This window comes from Alnus glutinosa, chromosome 11 (genome assembly GCF_958979055.1).
Source record: "Alnus glutinosa chromosome 11, dhAlnGlut1.1, whole genome shotgun sequence".
Taxonomy (NCBI): domain Eukaryota; kingdom Viridiplantae; phylum Streptophyta; class Magnoliopsida; order Fagales; family Betulaceae; genus Alnus; species Alnus glutinosa.
The window spans coordinates 18,080,344-18,087,751 of record NC_084896.1 but is presented as its reverse complement, the minus strand read 5'-3'; the positions used below and the strand labels follow the sequence as shown (position 1 = coordinate 18,087,751).

Below are 7,408 nucleotides of genomic sequence, written 5' to 3'. Positions count from 1 at the left end.
CCAGACGGTTTTCCTTAAACAGTCTGGAAATAAAACAGGAAAAAAAAAATTCAGACTATTTAAAGAAGACCGTCTGTAAATTTACAGACGGTTTAGTTGAAACAGTCGTAATTTATTATTTTACGGACGGTTTTCAAAAACTAATTTAGTAAAAACTTTTTTGATCTTAGTTTGTCTATTCCCACCTCTCACGATAAAAATATATATTTACATAAAATATAAATTACCACATAATCCTACCCTTAGTTAAACTTACAGGACGCCATTTGTCAAAATTGTGGCACAAACGTTGCTCATCCTAAAAAGAAAAGACTTCAAATCACAGGATATATGGGCTCTTTCAAGAATTATTTAATGCCATTACGAAACTAATTGTATCATCCAAACCATATATAGCTCTAGACATGATATGCAGACTCATACTCATCAGTTGATGAGCAGGTTCTGGATTGAAACGAAAAGGCTTGATTAACATACAAATAAGCATAGCTTCTATTACTTTGATTACTAACGTACATTTCTAGTAAAAATCAATTGACATCTGCAAAAGGAGTTCTCTCAAGCATAGGTGAGACTCTCAGATGCGGGATCTTGCTTTCTGTGAGAGTCCATTTCAATCTATTCTCTGAAGTTTTGTCTTCTTTGTCAATTCCAGAGGCAGGTTCTCTCATCTCCTCAATGGATGCCAAACTTGGCACTACTATAGCTCGTTTCTTGGGTGTTGTACAACTATGCTCATCGACCTGTTCATGGCAACATCAATGTTAGATAAAAGTATAGAAAGTAGAAAAACGAAATGCGTGCGTTACAATATCACTTTTCTTAAAAAAATTATTTGCCTCCACCGGACAATGAGAAAATGGTTGAAATGCATGGAGGAGATATTAGTTCTAGAATTAAAAACGTTTGCTTTTGTGTTGTGTATTTCAAACAGAGAAATGGTTGACAAGCATTGAATGAGATATTTAGTTACCAAAAACAAAAAGAATTTAGTACCTCATCTAAATTCTGGCCATAAATCTCCATGTAGTGCTTATATATTGCTTGGAGATGGGGCTTGCTTCTTGTTGTTAGTATTCTTATTGCCTCATCGTCTTCAATGTGCTTGCCATTTTTGATGGCATTAGGAAGTGTCCCGGCCTCAGATTTTGCTGCATCATTCCTAAACTTTGATCCTTCATACCTATAGGCACTCACAAGAGCAACCAAGAGCTGTTCAAAGCACAAAAGTAGTCTGATATATGCCATTTAAGCCCATAATATCATGCATGCTTTGTTACATAATTCAGGTGATCATGTAGGGATGAGAATTGATTAAGAGTGTGTTTGACCATGATTTCGCATGTAAAATCGCAAAAAAAAATGCCGGTTTGATAATGTGAATTTTTTCACATTTTCACACAACAGACAAGAGAGTGCATTTTTTTTTTAAAAAAACATGATTTTTAAAAGTAGTTTAACTCATTATTTTTTCAAGCTAGATTTTTTCAAAATGCTTAACTATGCTTTTAAAATCGTACGTTTTAAAACTGCTAAAATATACCGATTGTGGAAAGCTTAGTAGAATTTGGGCTCTTAATTGAGTCTCACTCTATATATCTAGAAAGTTGCACAACAGTTATGCACTAATCACTCCTCTAATTAGGTATGGAATGGTTGAAATGTTGTGCAACGGCTAAAATGCATTCAATGCTCGAAAATTTGAATGCAGTGAAATCTGGTTGAAATGCATTGCATTCAATGCATTGATTGACATGTTTTAAAAAATTTTTGCATTACGTTTGGCTGGTATTGCCGTGTGGTTGATCAATGAAATGAAATCTATTGAATGAAACACACAATAGATATTATAATGCAGAATATAAAGCGAAATAATAAAATAGAGACACAAAAATTATGTGGTTTGGTTCATGATTTATGTCTACAAAATAAGCCCAAATGGTTACATTTTGCTTTTATCTTGTTGAGTGATATTTAAAATATAATAGACTTCTATTTATAAGAGAATTAGATACTACAAATAGACTTCAACTATAATTAAGTAATAGTCTTCAACTGTGACTACGTAATAGACTTCAAATGTAGCTAGTTCACAGTCTTCAACTGTACAATTTTAAACTGTGATAGTTTTCAACTGTAGCTTGGATTCTTGAACTTTTGATATACTTTAATATCCCCTAAAACTCAAGGTGGAAATTTGTGGATCTTGAGTATGATTTTTATTTTATTTTTTTGAAAACTTGTTGTAAGATTGCAACAAACGGTTAAATCTCGCTGTAAACCATCTGGGGTAGTTGGATCTTGCTGCAAAACACCAAGGGACGGTCGAATCTCGTTGCAAAATACCATGGGGTAGTCGGATCTTGCTACAAAACACCAAGGGACAGTTTAATCTGACCGCAAATACCAAGGGACGGTAGAATCTCGCCGCAAAACACTAAGGGATGGTCGGATTTCACCATAAATTACAAAAGTCGGCAAAAAAATAAATTGAAATCCACTGGATCTAAAACTAGTATTAGCCTATATCTCTGATATCATGAAAGATAATATAATGCGAAATATAAAGCGAAATAATAAAATAGAGACAAAGAATTATGTGTTCAATCTATAACCTACGTCAACAGGATAATGCTATTTTGTTCTTATTTTTTTTGAGTAATGTTTATAATATACCAAGCTCTTATTTATAGGGAATCAGATAATAAAAATAGACTTTAATTACAATTAGGTAATAGTCTTCAACTGTATTTAGGTCACAATCTACAATTGTAATTTGGATTATTGAATTTCTAATATACTCTAACAATGCATTGAATGAAATAGTTGAAAATGCTAGTCTTGTCATGTGGTTGGTCAATGAAATGCATTGACAGTTGGTTGTTTATTTAGGTATTCATAATAGTTATTGTGAATGATTAAAAAATAGTATTTATTTAAAGTATAGAAATATTTAGAGAGTTTAGAGAGTTCGTCGTTTAATATATGATTTAAAAAAATGAGTAGCTAAAATTCTTAGAGTAGATTGTTAGAATTAAATTTAGAGAAATTATGAAGAGGCTATTGTGAAAGGTATGTTTGGTAATAAGAAGAATCTCGATGCTATTTGCTACAATGTTCGAGTTTTTAAAAAACAAATTAGATTTTATCTTTCTTTTTTTTTTTTTTTTTAAAAAAATTTTATCTCAGAAAATCAAACTATTCAAACATCTTTTTCAACTTCATTTGTCTTAAAATTTACACACTAAATTATAATTAAATTTAAATTTCAAAAATTTCAACACCCAAAAATGTCGTAAAAGAGATATCATATCCTTCCATAGGCTAGGGAGAGATCCGAATTTCAAATCATCTGTAGAGCATCTTTGACCAGAGGAAAGGAAGGCAAATACTATTTTCTGGTCCGTAAGAGCTTAGTAGTCCAACATTTAATAGAAAAGGATAGCAAGGACTTGTAGTACTCTTACATTTGAAGTTATGTCTTTCACAGTATTTAATAGGAAAAAGAAAATCATAAAATTATAGAATAGTTCATAAGGACGAATAATAATATTGGTTTGGTTCCATAAATGATTTTATAGTTAAATTTTTGTTTGAATAGTATTAAAAGGTGATTGATATGATATAAAGTAGAAAAAATTTGAAATTTTTTTGAAAAGAAAAGTAAAAAATATATATTTATTTGTTTAAATAATAATAAAATGTGATTAGTGTGATGTAAAAAGTAAAAATATTTTTAATTTCACTTTTTTTTTTTTTTTTTTTTAAAAAAAATAAAATAAAATTGAAATGGTTTGTTAAACGGTCATTTGGTCTTCTAGATTATGAGACGCATGCAACGTTAATTTGGTCCGAAAGTTATGTTTGGGCATATAGACTTATATCTATATATATTTAATTTCTTTTTATTTAGAGTCATAAAAAAAATATTTATTTATTTTTTTGTAAAATTTTTTATTTAGAGTCATTTTAAGGACCTTAAAACGGCTATAAAGAAAAAATAATGGTTTTTTTTTTTTTTTTTTTTTTTTTTTTTTTTTTTTTAAATAGAGTCATTTTAGGGTCCTTAAAACGGATCCAATTAGTTAGAGTCGTTTTGGTCCAAAATGGCTCAAACCGGTTTGAACCGTTTTTACCGAAACGGCTCAAGCCGGTTTGAGCCGTTTTTGCTAAAACGACTCCAACCGATTTGAGCCCTTTTTACTAAAGCGGCTCAAATCGGTTTGAGCTGTTTTTGTTAAAAGGGCTCAAATTATAGCTGTTTTAGTAAAAAACAGCTCTAATTTTAGTCTAAAGTTGCTAAAACCAAGACTTTAATACGCGATATGTTAAGCCGTTTTAAGGCTTTAAAACAGCTCAATGCCTACACAATCTCCCTTTAAATAGATTCAAGTCTCCTAGTTGAGGTAGTATTAAGTTTCCTTGTCAAAATAGGGCCTTTGTTCAGAGTTTCATTAATACAGCATTTGTTCTCTGCCATGGCACTTTTTAAGAGGAATACTCAACTAGGATTTCAGCAGCAAAAACAAAACAACCAGCCAGCTATAGTAGCATCAACACCAACTTCTTCTTTACATATTAGAAGTGCTTACTTATGTCCGTGATTGATTGTTTCCTTGTTTATTAATTTCACAATCTGAGTCGATCAGATTAATGACAAAACATGCACACAAAACAAAATAAATAAAAAACCAACCTATGATTACACGAATATATATGGACACACAGTTTGTTTTAGAGACATGACAGAAACAGCAGGACTAAAATGGGTTCGGGTGAGTCTATTTCTAAGTAGGAATCTTCTATTTTTTATTTTTTTTAAATTAGGAGAAACTTCACAAAAGGTACTCGACTATAGCGCTTTTTCACTTAAGGGTACTAATGTAGCAAAATGCTCAATCGAGTATATGAATTTATCAAAACCGTTTAATGTAGGGTATTCCGTCACCCTCCGTTCTAAATCGATGACGGAAGTGGAGTCACGTGACTTCCACGTGATTTTTAATGGCGTTTTTCCTGTTATGCCCCTTAAGAAAATGCTCAAATACACATAAAGGACAAAACTCCCAGACGACACTGTATTAACAGCATCAACTGCCAAGGATCAGAAGCTTTGTCTTCAACCTCAGACCTCCCGCACTGCTGCGCTTTCTGCCTCCGAATCCTCTCTTTCGTAGGCTCCGTCTCTGCAAGTCCAAAATGTCTCTGGTGGCGAATGAGGAGTTCCAGCACATACTGCGTGTCCTCAATACGAACGTGGACGGAAAGCAGAAGATCATACTGAATCTCCTCCTTTGGAGGTAGGCAGCTAGCGTATGATGCCCAGAATCGCTTGTCTGTACTCTCCTTTAAACCCTAGTGCCTGTCAATCTCTCATGTCTCTGTTCATGGCGTAACGCGCTGTCTCTGTGTGTGTGTGAGAGAGAGAGAGAGCTCATAGATCGAAAAACAACCAAACCACGTTTGAAAAAATAAACCTCTTTTGGAAGAACTTTCACCTCTGCTTCTCCAAACTCAAATGCCTACCCCTCATCCAATCCCCTCCTCCACCCCCAAACCAAGATGATCACAACCGTCCATCACCCATCAGACTCCATGCCCAGGGCCTCCAGATCCCTCACTCTCTCCACCGTCGACTTCTTCTCCTCCTCCGATGACTCTGACGACACAGACTCGCCGCTGGACTTTGCAACCATCTTCGTCTCCCAACGCTTATTCTTCTCCTCCCCCGGCCGCTCCAACTCCATTTTCGAATCCCCGGACACTAAGCAAGAAGATCCTGACAACACATTAGTCATCACCGGAAGCGTCAAAGTGCCCAAGTACTCACAGGATCCTTACATTGATTTCCGGCGCTCAATGCAAGAAATGGTTGAAGCAAGAAATCCAATGGACGTGACAAGTGAATGGGAGTATCTGAATGAGCTTCTCTTGTTATCTAACCTTAAATCCCAAACACACCCACAAGTATATCATTCGCGCTTTCTCCGACCTTGTCATCTGCATTTTGTCGGCGTCCCCATCGTCATCGGGAGCCCAACTAAAAATTAATGTGTTAATCTTTTCTTTTTTCTTCTTGGGCGCTCCTTGGCTGATTTTCAATGGAAAAAATAAAGGTGGCTCAGCAGACAAAAGAAAGAAAAGGACGATGATAAAGACGTAAAGTGGTGACAAAGCAAAGTTTGTTCATTGTCCTCGTTTTTGTTGTGGTCCTGCAACATTTTGGTGGCAACATGCATGCATGTTGGGTTGTTTTTGCACACATAATCATCAACTCACTGAATGTGGGAGAAGACCATAATTTTAGTAGATATAGCTTCAATTAGGGAGTTCTTATACTTTACAGTCACTGATAGGCCATGTTCTACAGGAAAGCTCAATCTTAAGTTCGTGGCATGACTATGGTTATCCTCCTCTGTTTTAGGCTCGATAAACAGAGCATAACAGAGCCACATCTCATGCCTTGAGAAATCAAATTTATTAATAAGACCAAAATTTATAATGGGCAGGGGCACTATGAGCAAGCTATCCGAAAAAACTGGTTTTTTTTTTTTTTTTTCGATTTCGCAGCCATGGATTTTTTAGTTTTCGCCATCAGTTACTGGTCGAGCCACTGGAATGGACTGAGATAAGAATCTCTGGAAATCTTTCCTCTCCATTTACACATAATTGCCTTTCCCACATGAATAATGGAAGAAACTTTGAATGGAGAAGAAGAAGACAGAACAAAAACGGCGTGATCCTCAAATGATTAGTTTAAGCTTTTGATAACTATTGATTTGACAATTTTGACTACATAACAGGAGATAATCCTATTCTATCCTTCCAACTCTCCTCTCTTATTAGAAACAAGATAATTAAGATATTGAAAAACTCAAAGGGGGTGGCTCAACGTGGCCCCTTTTGATACCGAGCGATGCTATCGAAGAGGCCACTTGGAGGCATTGACTGTGGGAGAATGGCCTGGAAGGCTTGCAGCAAGGTGAAAGCTGAAGAAGATCCGAGAGAAGGGAGACGTGGAAAGCGGTCTTGCACACTTGTCCCAGTGGCGCTGTGCATGCACCCATTGAATAGAGACAGAGTGATAAGTGTAATTGCATGCACTAAAACAAAGTCCTTGCATGCTAGCTACAGAATAGCAGAACTCATGATGTACGTGTTGAACTAACCTCTTGAGCAGGCCTGTCATGATATTTTGGATTCACAAATTCAGTGACACCAAACTTTTTGGTTGTCAAAGAGATTAAGAATATACCATCGTCAATACATAAAAATAGCAACTTAATAAGATTATGAAAACAAAACAAACTCACCTCGTTGGATTCATGTTCGGCCACTTCCTCTGTTTTAACTTCCATAAACAGAGTATAACTTCCTCTGTTTTAACTTCCAAATTTTTCGAACCATG

The 7,408-nt window shown here is 35.0% G+C and overlaps 1 pseudogene; it reads left to right on the top strand.

Moving 5' to 3' along the window:
* Nucleotides 1-4,742: 4,742 nt before the first annotated feature.
* On the top strand, nucleotides 4,743-6,163 carry LOC133881175 (transcription repressor OFP12-like; annotated as a pseudogene).
* Nucleotides 6,164-7,408: the final 1,245 nt, after the last annotated feature.